The sequence below is a fragment of the Rhinolophus hipposideros genome (genome assembly GCF_964194185.1).
Source record: "Rhinolophus hipposideros genome assembly, chromosome: 3".
Taxonomy (NCBI): Eukaryota; Metazoa; Chordata; class Mammalia; order Chiroptera; family Rhinolophidae; genus Rhinolophus; species Rhinolophus hipposideros.
The window spans coordinates 88494485-88510881 of record NC_138049.1 but is presented as its reverse complement, the minus strand read 5'-3'; the positions used below and the strand labels follow the sequence as shown (position 1 = coordinate 88510881).

Here is a 16397-nt window from a genome sequence, read left to right as displayed (position 1 = left end):
AAAGAGTTTTTTAATTCTATAGATTAATGAAGGGATCCATCATCTGGACTTTGAGGAATGTACTTAAAAGGTCCAAGATAGCCTTATAAATCAGGATGGGACTGCAAGGAACTTTGCCAAAGATTAAACACCAGCTCTCTAAATGAAGTACTGACCCATGCTACAACGTGGATGAACCTTGGAAACGTTATGCTAAGTGGAAGAAGTCAGATACAAAAGCCACACATTGAATGACTCCCTTTATATGAAATATCCAGAATAGGCAAATCCATAAAAACAGAAGGATCATTTAAGGTTGCCAGAGGCTGGAGGGAACAGGGAATGGAGAATAACTGCTAATGGATGAGGGGTTTCTTTGGAGGACAATGAAATGTTCTGGATTACATAATGGTGATGATTGTACAACACTGAATGTACTAAAAAAAATTTAACTGTATACTTTAAAATGGTGAATTTTAGGGGAGTGGCCGGATGGCTCAGTTGGTTCGAGCGCGAGCTCTCAACAACAAGGTTGCTGGTTCAATTCCCCCATGGGATGATGGGCTGCACCCCCTGCAACTAAGATTGAAAACGGCGACGGACTTGGAGCTGAGCTGTACCTTCCACAATTAGATCAAAGGACAATGACTGATGGGTCCTGGAAAAACACACTGATCCCTAATATTCCCCAATAAAAAAATTAAAGAAAAAAAACAAAGTTGGAAAATAAAACGGTGCATTTTATAGTATGTGAATTGTATCTCAATAGAAGCAAAAAACAAAAACAAAAACACCAGCTTTCTGGTTAGAAATAACTTCTCTGTCCTTTGTCCTCTTTGCTTTACTCTGTATACTTACACCTATGCTGTGAATGTCCGTCTATTACTGACCACGACCTAATCTATAATGCCAGACTAGAACTCTCCCCTGGGCTCCAATTGCAGCTGAACATCTTCCCTGAAGATCCCATAGGCACTTCAAACCCAACATGACGAAAATAAAATTGCATTTTGAACTCCAACCTTATTTTCCTCCCGTTCTTTCTCCCTTAGTTGACATCTCCTAACCATTTATTCATTTAAGCCAACCATGTGTGGGTCATTCTTTATGTCATTTATTCATTCATTTGTTTATTCATTCAGCTCATCTTTTTTAAAGACCAATCACATATCAGGCAGTGTGCTACCGTGTTTCCCCAAAAATAAGACCTAGCCGGACAATCAGCTCTAAGGAGTCTTTTGGAGTAAAAATTAATATAAGACCCAGTCTTATATTATAGTAAAATAAGACCTTATATTATGGACCCAGTCTTATAGTAAAATAAGACCAGGTCTTATATTAAGTTTTGCTCCAAAAGATGTATTAGAGCTGATTGTCCAGCTAGGTCTTATTGTGGGGGAAACATGGTATATGCTGGAAACGTAGCTGAGAACAAGACTCACATGGTTGCAGCTTTTGTGGAAGACACTGGGAAGACTATTTAATCAATAATTCCAACACAGTGAGATGAGAAAACTATGATGTGGGACATACAGGAGTCTGTATTTATATGCAAGCACATAGCATGGGGATCCAACCTCCTACCTCCAATTAGTTACCAAATGCTACTGATTTTGCCTTCTGAAAACTTCTTGAATCTGATGTTTGTTCTTCATCCATGATTCCTTTGCCGTCTTTCAGGGCCTCATCAGCTCTCACATACATGACTGTAACTGCTTCCTAACTGGTCTCCTTACCCCCAGTTTCTCATGCCTCCAGCCTTGCTAGTTTCAAACCCTTCTCCCACCTGCTGCTAGGAAGATCTTTCATGCAATTTCCTTGTTTATAATTTTTTAGCTCCTATAGTGATCCAACACAGCTGAGTGGTATAACATGTCCCCATCAGTACTGGGACCCATGACAGCAGTGACTGATGGGTGAAAGGGGTTTGCCCAGCTTCCCCAGCTCTGTTGGAGAATCATAGTGTAGTTCAAGTTCCTTTTTTTTTTAATTTTTATTTTTATTGGGGAATAGTGTATACTTCCAGGAGTTTTTCCTTTTTAAGACACACGAATTCCTTCATAATGTGACCCCTGCTTACTTTCTCCAATCTCACTCCTTGTCATGGTCCCTTCCGTGTACTAGGATGGATTTCCTTTCTCCAACTTTCCCCAATCCCCATGGTCTACATATCACCAAGATGAGAATGCTCCCCAAGTTGATAGACTTAATGTACCAATTCACCAAAGCTTTGTTAGCAAGTAGCTGAACTAGGCCACATGAAAGGTCTGAAAACCTTTCTGATGTTTGACCCTGAAGCCAGTTCATGGGCTGTCTTCCCCAGCTGCTTGATTTAAAGCCCCTAACCCAGTCCAGCAGCAAAGTGGATGGAACTGAGTAACTGACAACCTCCTTAAGACTGAGCACAAGAAAAGGTAGGATGTTGGGCAGAGTGGAGATTGGAGGGAACAAAAGAGTTTAAAATGGACCAAAGAAATGGGGCAGGAGAGAGGAGACAGAGAGCCTAAAGAGAAGAAATAACTCTCCTGCTCTTGCTTACTCAGGGTGTAGACCACATGGCCACTGCGAACATTGGTGCTAGAGGAACTGGTGGGGCAAGACGAGCTACTCCTGCGTATCTCTTCCCATGACGATTTCATATGAGTCAAAACATGCCACTGGAACCCAATGTAAAAGACTTCTTTTACTTTCCTTTGTATTTCTTGTGTGTTAATAGTGACTAACAGTAAAACTCTTTGGTTATGAACTGTACAATCCCTTCCTTCCATGTTGAGGGCTGTAAGCAGGGGTTGTACCCATATGCATCATATACACTAGCCATTGTCATTCCCAGTGTCACGCTGTTGTGTGCCTCTGAGATTCTGCACATGCTCTTTGCTCAGCCTGGAATACTTCATGCCCCTATTGTCTGCTTTTTAGACCTCATCCTTTATGACTCACATTGGAACTTTTGCTGACCTTCCCAATGCTAAAAAGCCAGGTAACTAGGTAGAGAACGAGGTTCCATTCTTTGTTTTTCCATAATACCCAGTGTACCTCTTTTACAGCCCTGTAGCACTGTATTGCATAATGTTGTATATATAATTGTGTGTATATATAATAAATATTTTCTAAATAGATGGAAGAATTAATAATAGAATACTGAATATTGAATAATAGCCACATGTTCTTTGTCCCCAACTAAATCTTCTTTAGTGTCCTCACAGCCTCCTAACAAGGTACTTTCTTTCTAACCTAAACAATTTGCTGACCCCCTTGTCAGAAATGTAGAGGGACCAGGGCTAATTGGGTTTGTCTAAAGAGAAAGACAGAGACAGCGAGATATACATAAATCAGCCAAGCCTCATCCTGTTGCAGTTTACTGAACCCAATTTCAATAAAATTGGATAAGCTGCACTGTTCTTTCCAGCCCTGATTTAACAGCGGGGACAAGAGATGTTGAATGGACCATTAAAGAGAAGCATGGTGAGAGGAAGGGAGACTGCTTAGATCCAAAGGAGCCAGTCATGCCCATTAGTGGCTGTTAAGAGAAGGGGCACATTGCCTATTACACTCAGCATCCTTTCCAAGAACTCCAGGTTCTTGGTATCTGAGCACGCTATGTCTGACCTCTGCCATCCGCCCCTGCAGAACCATCAGTGATGAAGTGACTTGACACAGTTTATGGTTGCCTTGAGCAGGTTACCTCTTTTAACACATTTTAAAAAGAGAATAAAGATTCTTGTTTGTTGTTTGTTGTTGTTGAGCTCAGAAGCACAGGGTATGCAGAAAGCACCACACACATCACAATTGCTGTAATAATTAACTGTGCTATATTTTTGTCCTGTAATAATTTACAGTTAATCATAGTTTATGAGCATTATCCTTAGGTATAAGACAATGAACAACAGCCATTCATATGTATTTACTTTAGTAAGGTTATTTCGAAAAACATTGATAATTATAAAAAAGAAAATTAAATTCTCCAGGAATAGCAACATCTACAAATAACCATTATGAGTATACAACTTTGTTTTTCTTTTCTCTTCCTTTCTTTTTCTTTTAGTGCATATATGTCTTTCTTTAAAAATATGGGGTCACACTGCGTGTTTCTCTTTGCCATGCTCTCTCTGTGATTTTTGAAGATTGTACAGTCTTCCATCTCATAGATGGACCCTAGTTAGTTTGGTCAGGCCTTAGTCATTGCATCTTATCTCAGAGACTACTTGTCTCATAGGCTTCCTGCTGGAATTTCCAGTTGGCATTGCCAGGATTCTAAGGCTCTGGTCAAAACCCCCAGGCTGTTAGATAATTCTTGGGGGCTTTGAGGAACATTTGTGGAGGCAGACCTAATAAATTTGGGTCTCCACATCTAGAGTGGCTTCTAAACTACTTCTTGCATGTCCTCAGAGCTGAAGGATCCCAGCTCCGGTGGGAAGGAATCAGAGATTTTCAATTTAATTGAGAGGGAGAATAAAAGGGGAGAAGAATTTTACTTTAGTTTGAATTCTTCAGTATGGCACGTCAATGAACCAAATCCCTGCACCTCTGTTTACTTCAGTTCAATTCAGCTGGATACTTAAAAAAATAAAAAATTGAGTATTCTATTTTTATAGCACATTCTGTTGGGAAGCCAGAATTACCCATTTATTCTTTTTCCTTCTCTCCCCAATCCCAGATGGGAAAACAGGCTTCTCAATTGCTTTTTCTTATTCTCATTATTTCCACCCCTAGCATATTCTCTTCTAGTCGATTTCTAGACCATTCTAGCATCCTCTAAGGTTCTGGAATCCTGGAATAACTGAATTCCAAATATGCTAAGCATTCACATGTCTAGGTTCATTCATTCAACAATATTTTTCAAGCACATGCTATGTGCCAGGTGTTATGGGTATGGGAAAGAGTAGTGTGTACACAAACCTTGCTCTCTAGGAGCTTACAGTCTAGTGGCAGAGTCAAAGAAGTAAACAGGGAATTACAAAATGAGGCAATGCTGTAAGAAGGTCAGCTCAAGATGTTATGTCTCATTAGACCAAAGGTCACCCTTGATCAACTTATAACTTAAAACTTGGCCCAATATGTGGGTCGGTGAGCTCATTCAGAAAGGTATACCTTGTTTCCCCCAAAATAAGACCTAGCCGGACAATCAGCTATAATGCGTCTTTTGGAGCAAAAATTAATGTAAGACCCAGTCTTATTTTACTATAAGACCCGGTCTTATATAATATAATATAGTAATATAATGTAATATAATACCGGGTCTTATAGTAATTTTTGCTCCAAAAGACGCATTAGAGCTGATTGTCTGACTAGGTGTTATTTTCGGGGAAACAGGGTACATATGGACTGGAGAAGATTCCAGTTTATCTGTCCCCATCCTGAGGTCTGGGCTGGGGTTCACAGCCCAGGTCGCATCTATTCTGACAGGTCATCCAGATGGCCACGTGGACAGCCAGTTCTGACACTCCAGCTCACCCTTATGCAGTGAAAACAGCCTCACTAAACATGAGCTGAATTAAACTGGTCAATCGTAACATTGATTTTTTTTTCTTTTTAAATCATTAAAACACTGAAGCCAAGCCAGAATCAAGCATGAATAATGCAGTTGTTATTCCTCGCGTCCAAGATTGCCATTTTCATCTTTCCATCCTAGGGAACTGAGAGCCAAGATAAGTCTCCTCCAGACTGACATAAACTAAAAAGCTACGGACAGAACACTCTGCCACTGCTGGGAATTCTGACTCAAGCTATTCAACAGAGGATGGTCTGTGCCTTTGCTCACTAGCCTAACACAGATGATAGATGATAAACTACAATGAAGTCTAAGGGCATGTACTTCCCTTAGCAACACACCAGCAGGGGGTGTGGCAAAGTCCAGAGGTTCCAGCCTCGTTTTCTATTGAGGGAGAGCAGAGCTTGCCACCCCAAAATATGCCCTTTTATGATATGGATTATTTTAAGCTGGTGATTGTTAAGAAACAAAAGACTCACAAAGACCCTTTAACCCCTTACCTACCTAAAGGAATACAGCTAGAAAAACCTGCTTAAAGAAGGGAGCAATCACCTTAGCGTAAATAAACTAAGAGTGGTAGGTAGGGAGGAACCTAGCAACTTCTATTTATTGGACACTCCTTCATGTTGCATTGTTTCTGGGTGGCCAGGCAATGATTTGTTTACCAAATATTTGCTCTTTCTTATCTACCTGTGAATTGCCTACTTTCCCTTTGAAGTCCCAGACCCTTGCCTCCCTCTTTTTAGTCCAGAAGGACATGTAAACCTTAACTGCCCTATTTGTCCTGAGGTCCCATATTCTTAGAAAACCTCCTTATATACCTACATAATAAACTTGGTGATTTTCACTTGTATGTCTATCTCATGTTGATTTGGTGATTAAATTATGCAGAAGAACTTAGAAGGGTAGAAGAAAAATTATTTTTCTTCCCCTGCACCATCCTGGGCAAGTTGACATGGCTCTCCTTATCGAGTCCTAAATCTGAAAGTTTCCTCCAAAAGTCCTCCTTTAGAACACAGTCCAGATTGAATTGGAGTTGGGTAGCCTCAAAAATGTTTGCTCAGAGATTGACTACACACCCCCTTGTCCAGGACATGAATCAGGAGAAAAGTGAAGGGAATAAACAAAATTTTCAGTACCTTTGAAGAGGGGGGAAACCAGGACCGTTTACTAAGTGCTTTTTAGTTGCAAATTTCTACTGAAGAATAAGAAAAGACCTCATATTTTAATATCCACTTTTATTTGCCATTAAATTGCTACGATGCAATTCTATACTATATATTCCCTAAATTTAGATCTTGTTTAGGAACAAGTGTTAAAATTAACACTTATATAAATCAAATGTTGGAATTTAGAAATTTGTATTATTTTGTTACTACTACAAAGGGTTCCTGGTTGGTCATTTTATCATTCATCTTAACATTTTGCCATCTGAAACTCTTCAACCAGGAGCTAGTTAGCTCAGAGAGTGGGAGATCAGCCGTACAGTCTCAAATGTGCCCAGGTTTACTGAAGGCACAGGAGCAATTTCTGCATCTTTTCTCTCTTGTCCACATGTGCAAATTTTTTTTTGGTCCTTGAATTGTTAATTAATTGTTATTAAGAAATAAAATGGAAAAAATTAAAAAGGAATGAACCACTCCAGATGGAATCCAATTAGCCTTTAATGAACGCTTACCCTTTCACCATTAAATGAGATAACATAGATATACAATACAAGAAAATCATGCTTATTTTTGGTTTTAATCTAATTCAACCCCAGCATATTAGCATGCTGTGTGTGAAATCGTTGAAATTAGTGTCATGGTTGCTTTCCCACTTGGCCAGCTGGCAGAGGGTCTAAATAGACAAGCTAAGTATGGATGACTATCTGGTGATGAAAGGTTAAGGACTGGAGAGATTTAACTTAAGAGTTAGAAATATAAATCTTCAAGATTCTCCAAATTCTTACCGTGCAGTCCACTACATGAAGCCAGTACCTTTTTACCCCCATTTATCAAGCCTCATTATGTGATAGGCACAATGCTGAGTGCTTAATGCGTATTATTTTGTTTAATCCTAGCAATAACCATCTGAAGGGGGTATGAATATGATTTCTATTCTACAGATAAGGAGCTGGAAGCACAGAAAGGTTGTGACTTATCAAAGGTGGTGGTACCAGGGCTCAGACTCAGGATGGTCTGCCTTCCGAACTTGCAGTGCACAGTGCCCCTCGTTTGTCTGCCAAGATGGTGAAGAAATGAATGGCCCTCAGTCTTTCCATTAGATGTAAAACAAAAATAATAATAAATAAGGCTTTTAAACAACTCTGTTTCTTGTATAAGTTTTCACAAGTAGGTCTTTTTTAGGATAGACCAAAACACCAAGATGTTCTAGGAAGAGGGTTTAACTACATTAGACTTCTATTTCTTCATGTTACAGTCAAGCTGACAGTTCCTACCCCTTACCTACTTCACATAAAATGTACAGTTTAGTGATATGATGTCATCACATGTACTTTCAGCTTCTTGGCAAAGGGATGCTATGTAAATACACAGTGGAAGTGATAGAAAAAGTGTAGGTGTGATATGTAAACAACATAAAAAGAACCAAATTATTTTGTTAGAGTTTGAGACAAAAATAGCTCCGTAATCTTGCATATCTATTTTTTCATCATGTGGCATGTTGCCCGTATCTGTGGCTCTCAAGGGCAATCTGAAAGCAAAATGCGTCTGATAGAATGTTGATTGGATTAGCAGCCTCACATTCTCCTTTTAGAGGAAACCTTGCAATATTCAAAAATCTGCCTGTTTCCAGCTTTTGGAAAAACCTCAAGTCAAAATGGTGTTGCCAGATGAGAGTGTTTCATGGAGGAAGGTTGGCTGTGAAATTCCATATACTAAAGCCCATCCCGACTCTCCTTTATGAAAGATCCAAGAAACTTATTATGATTCAAACATAATAAGGTCACTTTAGAACTCTTTTTTTTCCAGAGTTACCAAAACATAATTTGTACTCTAAACAGAAGTAGGCCATCACCTCAGCGTAGAAAATGGAAGAAGCTAGTGTGAGATCCAAGTAGTTTTAAAAGGCATGAGGGATGTGAATGAACTTAACAGTATTGACCTATCCATTTAAAAAATGGTTAAGGGGGTAATTTTTATATTCTGCATATTTTACCACAATTATTTTTTAAAAGTTAAAATGATAAAATTATGTGCATTTTATCACACTTAACAAAAAAGCATGAAGGATAAGAAACTATCACTCTTATTTAGTGTCTCTGGACAGCACTCCGCCCCTACAGGTAAAAATGCCTAATAAAAATGCCTAACACCCATTACACTTGAGGATGCACTTTCACACCTATTTTTAGATGAAGTTTCTGAGGAAAGGAACATTTACTACTTTCTCACCATGACACTGAAAATGTGTTAAAGGACTTGTTGATCTTTTAAAACAAAAGAACCCTTCTCCACACTCCAAGCAGAAAAAAGCTGCAAGAATAATCAACATGCATTTCACAGACGCCTCAGTTCTCACCCAATAGCTCACTTAAGTTGGATTGAGCTTATAGTTGGACCTTCATATTTGCTGATCTGTAGTTTTGTTTGGAGAATGTCAGAGAGTGGAAGAAAAGAGATTTTTCATCTCCTCTCCATCAGCTCTGTTATATTATACAATTATAATCTCTTGCTGGAAAATCAATGCTTGTTATTATTGATGGCTTGAGATTTTGTGAATACAGGCGAATTCCCTCACATCTTTGGGGTGAAGCAGAAATGGAGAGGGCAAATCTCCAAAGGCCTCCTGGGACATTTCCACTAGTATCTTTGTGTGCTGGGTCCTTGATTCAGTGAGAAGAGCAATGGCCCTGAAGACCAGGCCTTTGACTCTTTCCTAGATCTGACTTTGTTTCAAATCTGCCATTCCACTGCATAGAGTCTAAATGTCTTCATTCATAAATTAAAATAACACCCAGTGGATAACCTACTATCTTTGGTTTAGTATGTTTTGCTGAGCATAAATAAAATAATGGATTTTCAAATGTTTTGAAAAGTGAAAACATTTGTGAGGTGTTGTTAGATATGTCACTAAAGCAGGGTGGTATAATGGGGAAGTGCCAGGTATCAACAGACCAAAAATAGGCCTGATTGTCTCAGAACAGTAATGAAATAAATGAACTTCTTACAGTAGCACTGGTGCAGGCCATTTTCTCAGGATCTGATGAGTTTCTCTTTTTGCAGACAATGAAGATTGGTTTTTAACAGCAAAGGCAATTTAATTTGTTAACTGATGCTCCTACATTTTAATATTTTTTTCTCGTGGTAAAATATAGATACGTACGGTGGGTGAGGAGTCAGTCTGGGAGTAGATGTGGAATTTCCTCTTCTCCCCTACTGCTTTATGTGTAGCTAGATCATTGCTATATAAGGACAGGGTAGAGAGTGCTGTGAGTTGAGGATATATGGTATAGAAATGGGTTCCCAGAATGTCAGTGTAAAAGGTGTGTTTGTCTGGTGCGTGAGTTTCGAGTGTATTTCAGGGCCCCTCTTGGGTGTGTAATAACGATTTCATAGGCAGAATGACCCTGAAGGTGCAGATGAGATTGGGGAGAGAAGGCCAGGTTTCGGATCATTCTTGAGGGCGATGATGAAGTTTATTCTTGTTTCTGCCCCTCCTGAAGGACTTAGGAGATGGCCCCCTGGGGTGGATTCTTGGAAAGAACTGGACTGGAGTTAACGAATCTCTTTCTCAACTCCTCCGGCCTTTCGCAGCTGAAAGGGGGCTGTGCGGGTCTCAGCCCTGGATGAAGGAAGAGGCGTCAGTCAACTTCCTCCGCGGCGGCAGCAGCGGCCGCAGCTGTGGGTGCCCCGGCCTGCGCATCCCGCCCCCGGGCCGGGAAGGGGCGGAGCTGGGCGGCGCCGCCCCGGACAGTCCCCTTGTCCCAGCCGCTCCCCTGCGCTGAGCGGGCCCGGGTCACCGCCGCCAGCGGAAAGCTCGTGTCTGAGAAGCAGCGGGAGCGCGGACTGGGCCGGGCTGGGCTGCGCGCACGGACTCAGCCGCTGCCCTGACAGTGAGTCCCTTCGCTGGAGGAGCGGGCGCGGGATCAGGATCGCGATCTCGGGGAGCCCTGGCGCGAGAGCCCGCGGGGCGGGGATGTCAGGATCGCGACGTAGGGGAGCCCCAGAACCCGAGTCCCGAATCGCGATGTTGAGGAATCGGAGTCCGGCGGGAGGTGGGGGTTGTCAGTGTCCGGCTGTTGGGGACTTCCAGAGCCCCAACCCCGAGGACGAGGCGGCGGGTCAGGACCCCGAAGTGGGGGAGTCTCGGAGCCCGAGCCGGGAGAGCTGAGGGGTCAGGACCACGACGTTGGGTGGGGGGGGGGTCTCCGGTTCGGGAACCCGGGCGTGGAGAACCCAAGGGGTGCCCTGTCGGCATTCTTGGGGCGCCCTCCGCAGGGCGGAGGAGAACAGAATCCCGGAGAGGAGTGCGGAGGAGAGGAAACCCGAGGCAGGCGGGGCGGGAGGGGAGCCCGGGAAAGGGTAGGGTGGGGCTGGCTTGTGGCCCCGGGGAAAGGTGGAAGGGGCTTCTCCGAGGGGGTGGACGCGGGAGGCGGAGTTGTGCGGAAAGCCGTGGGGGGGGGTTCAGCGGGGGGCGGCTGGTTAGGTTGTAAAGAATAAGGTGTTAGAGAGATGGAACGCCGAGGCGGGGGGTCCGAGTTGACTGGATGGGTGGTGAGGCAGGGACTCCGAGAACGTCTCGGCCAAGGGAACGCACCCCCCTCGGTGGAACGGGGTTACGGCCACCTCAAGAAGGCAGCCACTCGAGAGAGCAAGACCGGGCACCCCCAGATGGGGCAGGTGGGGCTCCCACACCCCAGCGAGCTCGGGGAGTGGTAGGACTCGAGAGGGGTGCACCTTGCTGACCTGATGCGGGGAACTGAAGGCAGTGTGGTCCCCCAGGTACCGACGGACAAGGGGGAGGCCCAGCGTCCCGGACTGGCTTAGCTCTTTCTTGCATTCTGTACTGCTGAGCTGGGTTAGAAGGGATTTTGTTCAGGGACAGGATGAGAAGAGTCTGGGCTTAAAATAATAGTTATACAGTGAGATTTCAAATGTACAGGTAAGATCTACCTGTACGTGTGCCGTAGGCATAACTCATAAAGGTGTGTGTAATTTTTAGATCCACATGTGCTACTTGCGCTCCACTCGCCTGTACAATGTGAGAGGCTGTTTTTAAGGAAAATCTGGAGGAAACTTAGCAGCGCCGGGCATACACACACACCGCCCACAAATGCACTGCATTCCTAAACAAAGTAAACACGAGGAGTATTGTACCGTGTTTGGATTGTTCGTGTTGACTGAGGGCTCTCTTACTGAAGTTAATAGGAAGTTACCTACTTGGAAGGTGGACTGCCTTTGCCCTCTTAAGATGTCCACAGTCTGTAACCACCCTTACACTGCTGTACCCTTGACCAGGTCACCTGGCAGGGAGCTAGGCTGCATAGGACCTCAGTGGATAGGTATCCAAGCCTGTGTCTAAAGATAAACAAATGACCAGTGCAGTGTCTGGTGTTTTTTTTTGTTTGTCTTTGGTGCAGGCTCTCTTTATGTATGGTAATTAATTTAGTGTAACGCTAATTCAGGAAGGCCTGGAATTCTATTATGTGGAATTCTCTATTGGAAGATTCCTGGGTTTTGGAAGGCCAGGGGAAGAGAGATGCCCCCTACTCCTTTCCTTCAGTGCCCTGGATACAGGTCCATCTTCTGACAGACACTGTGATTTGAGCTTCCTGGGAGGATCAAGCACTCTGTTGCCAGCTAGCATTTCTTGGGCCATTTTTTGTTTGTTTGTTTGTTTTTCTTCATGAAAAGGAAATCTTCAATAATTATGCAAGTTAACGGGAAAGCAATTTATGCATTTTACAAGTATCGTTTCAAGACAAGCCTGTTTTCATTAAGAGGGTGGTCAGAACTTTGCACAAATTCTGCATTATCATTATTGCAGCAGCATATGTATTCGCTTGGACATAAAGCTAACCCATTCTTCCAATTCTTTATCCAAATGTTAAAATAAATATGCCAGTATTTATACATTCAAGTGAGTATTTCTTCCCTTCAGAAGCCTCATCTTGGCAAGCTGTGATGCTGTCATTGCTGAGAATAATTTTGGAACTCGTGCTTTGGAGCTGCCTTCAGAGTTTGCAACACATTTAACGGAATTGCCTCCTGATGGCAAACCTTCTTTAGTTGGGGAAGAGCCAAGCACAGTGTGGGGCCAACTGTGGCCTCTAAAGTGGGAAGTCAAGGTTGTAATAGGAAATATGCCCATTAAAGTAATGAGAGTCCTCTTGAAGTACTGGCAGTTCCAAAAGGGACATCCAGTAAAGGCATGTGTATGTGTTTAGGATTGGAAGGTAATTGAAGTGTTCATTTGGGTGTTTCTGCTCTGGTAGATGTGTAAAAAAATTGGTCTGTCATCTTATTGTTATACTTTATGGCCTATTGACCTGGACAAAATAAGCCTTTCTTTTCCCCTTGCAGGTAGGTACTCTTTACCAGGCTGTTTCCATCACTGCATTTTTACAGAAAACAAACAAGAGATTTGTTTTCACACACACACACACACACACACACACACACACACACACAAAGATACCCAGAAAGTCACTTAATGCATGTATGTAGTTAATGCCTGGTACTTGAGGTTTTATGTGAAAGGATCTGTAAAGAAGCAAGGGGAAGGGAATTTCTAAAAAAATTCGTTTCAGCCTCGGGATTCCATGGCACACAGTGTGAAAACTTAACTTCACATCTCCCCTTTCTTCCAATGCACGTCTGAAGAGATAATGTGGAATTAAATGAGCTACTTAGCACACAGAAGGCACCCAGTAAATGGTAACTCTTGTATTATGTCTGGTTAGTAAATTCTCGAACAGACACAGCTTTGTTTTTTTAACCAATGGTGTACAGAATCAGTCCAGGTTTCTTGGTCGCATCCCTGTGTCCAAAAAAAGGGCAGGGACATAGACTTATGGCCTTCAGCATCTGTGGTTCCTTCTGCATTCTGACTCAGGTTCTGGCCTGGTTCTGCTAGGCAGCAAGGCATAGGCTGCAAATCACTCCAATCAGGTGAACAGGACAGTCCCCCAGATCTCTGTTACGTAGAGCAAAGATGAGCTGAGGGTGGAGGAGCTTTCTGTTTCACCTGAGCTACACTTGGAAGGAGAGAACCAGGCCATGAGGGCCCCTTCCACTGAGCTTATCTCCAGACTCTCCTGAGACCACAGGCTTTGCGTGGTCAGAGCAGGCAAGGAGGTCTGGCAATTTCCCTTTACTTTTCCTTAATCCCTCCTACTCAAGCAAAAAGTTCCCGTAGAGTCCATTCACTTTTAGCAAAATCCTCCAAATCCTCTCCAGTTTTTGTTCTGCATGGAGTTACCCAGCCATATGGGAAGAGAAAGGAGGCCTCCCATAAAGTCCAGGCTCCACTTTGATCTTCATTCCTTTCTGTTTTCCTGGAGCACACTGAAGCCACATGAGTGAGTAATCCACTCACAGTTACCAGCAGAGCTTCAGCGTGGTGGGGGTGGGGCGACATGCTGGGGGCAGAGAGTCTTCAGCAGACAGGGATGTAAATAACCCAGCTGTGAGCTAGAAACTGTTAGTTCTGTGATGCTCAGTCCTGACTGGACAATAGAATCAGCTGGGGCTAAGAATGCTGATGCCCAGGCCTCACTCCAAACCATTGATTCAGAGTCTCAGAGGGTATGGCCTGGGCATTAGATTTTTTTAAAGGCTCCTCAGATGATTCTGATGCCCAGTGAGAATTGAGGGTCGGGACCGTGCTTTGTGAAATTAATGATCTGCATTAAAAAACAAACAAAGAAAAAAGAATCGAATTAAAAATATCAGTGACGTACGCATTATTTAAGCTTTTGGTTTAGTGATGAATGTATGCCTGTTGCAATGTTAAATATGTTTCTTCTAATAGGTTGCAGTCAAAAAAAGTTTGAAAAACATTGTCTGAGAGCCTTAGAGGTATTTAATTAATACTGACAAATTTACCTCTTGCAATATTTCTGTGCGAGCATCTCCTGGACGGATTTCAAAGTGCTCTTATATATACCTTGTCAAATACGACTTTTGCAACCATCCTATGAGGCCCAGAGAGAAGATAGTATCATACTGATGTTTTTACTTGGAGTTGGAAAGGGTAGGAAATTTGTCAAAGTCACAATGAGAAAATGGCAAAAACAGGGACTCAAACCCAGGGCTTCTGATTACTGCTACAGGGCTCTGTTGACCACATCTTTCTGTCTCTCATTTAGCAGACCCTTTGGAAAGGAACTGCAACTAGAATATGAGTCTGGTTTCAGCCTTGTAAAAATAATTATTGACTGAGCACTTCCGAGTGTCAGGATTACCTCTTTTAATTCTCAGAACAATTCAGTGAGATTGCAATTATTACCACCGGTTCCCAAATGAGGAAACTGAGGTGCAGAGAGTTTGGGACATGTCCAAGGAGCAGAGCTCTGACAGCAAGCCCATATTCTTTTTCTGTGCTCTCTGTTGCCTCAGTACGCATTTGTTGGCGTTTCTGTAGCTAGCTTCTAGATGCCTGTCTCTAGGGGCAGTTTAAGTAGCAGGGAAATGGCCGTGTGTCTTTGTCAGCTCAGGCTGCCATAACAAAATGCTACAGACTGGGTAGCTTAAACAACAGGAATTTATTTCTCACAGTACTGGAGACTAAGAAGTCCAAGATCAAAGTGCCAGTAGATTCAGTTCCTAGTGAGAGCCCTCTTCCTGGTTTGCAGATGGTTTCCTGGCTTGCCGTGTCCTCATATGGCAGAAAGACAGACAGAGAGACAGATAGTGAGTGCTGAGTGAATGTCCTAGAGAGCAAGAGAGTAAGCTATCTACTCTCTTTCTCTACTAAACCCATCATGGGGACCCAATCCTAATGACCTCATCTAAACCTTACTATTTCCCAAAGGCCCCAGATTCAAATATCATCACATTGGGCATTAGGGCTTCAACATAAGAATTGGGGGGAGGGGATGGGAGGATGGTACACAAACATTCAGTCCATAACCCCTTAGTACTTGTAGCTTCCACTCACCTTTCTTTATGTGTGTTGTTGGAACCTTCCCACCTCCACCCACCCAGTGATTAAGGGAGGAAAGCCCTCTCTGCTGCACAGACCTACTTTATGGAGACTGGCCCGGGCTGTTTGTGATACTTAATGCCACAAATTACTGAAATTCATGGTGTGGCTTAGGTAGTCGTGGCTGAGGAGGAACATGAACACTAACTTTTGTGGAGTGAGATCTTGATGGGCTTCTTAATGGTCTGAGAACCAAAGCATATGTTGTTCATTCATTCATTCATTCATTCAATCATTCATTCATTCACCAAATATTAAGGGCCCGGGCCTGTGATACACACTGGGGATAGAATGATGACCAATAATGCAATCCCTGCCTTTATAGAAGCTACAGAAGTTTTGAGGTAAGTTTTAGAGATAACCCTCCACTTCATAGGTAGATGGGGAAAGTATCATGGCCTTTTAATACGTGTGCCCAGGGCTAAACTAACCAGGCCAAAGCAAAGCTCAAGCCACATGTCAATAGGAGGACACTGGTTGGTTACCTACTCAGAAGGTTAGAGGGGAAGAATTAGATTTCACATTTTCCCACATTGTATTTTAAAACCACACTTCTCCAAAGGTGGGAAACTGGCTTGGTTTGGGCTACACTTACCCAAACCAGGTGAAGATGGAATTAAAGCACACTTACTCTACTGAATATTGCCTGTAGATCATACTTTTGTGAGAAATGAAACTTTTTGCTGGTTAAAACCATCTTCTCATTTTTGTCTCAGGCTCATTCTAAAAAGCAATGTATAAAATGTGGAAGAAAAGGGAAGATGATGTAAAAATCAGC

The 16397-nt window shown here is 42.8% G+C and overlaps 1 protein-coding gene across 2 annotated transcripts in view; it reads left to right on the top strand.

Annotated features, from left to right (window-relative positions):
* The first annotated feature begins 10360 nt into the window (after nt 1-10360).
* The window catches only part of PAQR8 (progestin and adipoQ receptor family member 8), a 34670-nt gene continuing 28633 nt past the window's right edge, over nt 10361-16397 (top strand). Inside the window, exon 1 of one of the 2 annotated variants that reach the window (XM_081037850.1) lies at nt 10361-10526. The gene's annotated coding sequence lies outside the window, so the exon portion shown is untranslated. The remainder of the gene's footprint in view (nt 10527-16397) is intronic. The other variant, XM_081037851.1, reaches the window with a different exon arrangement.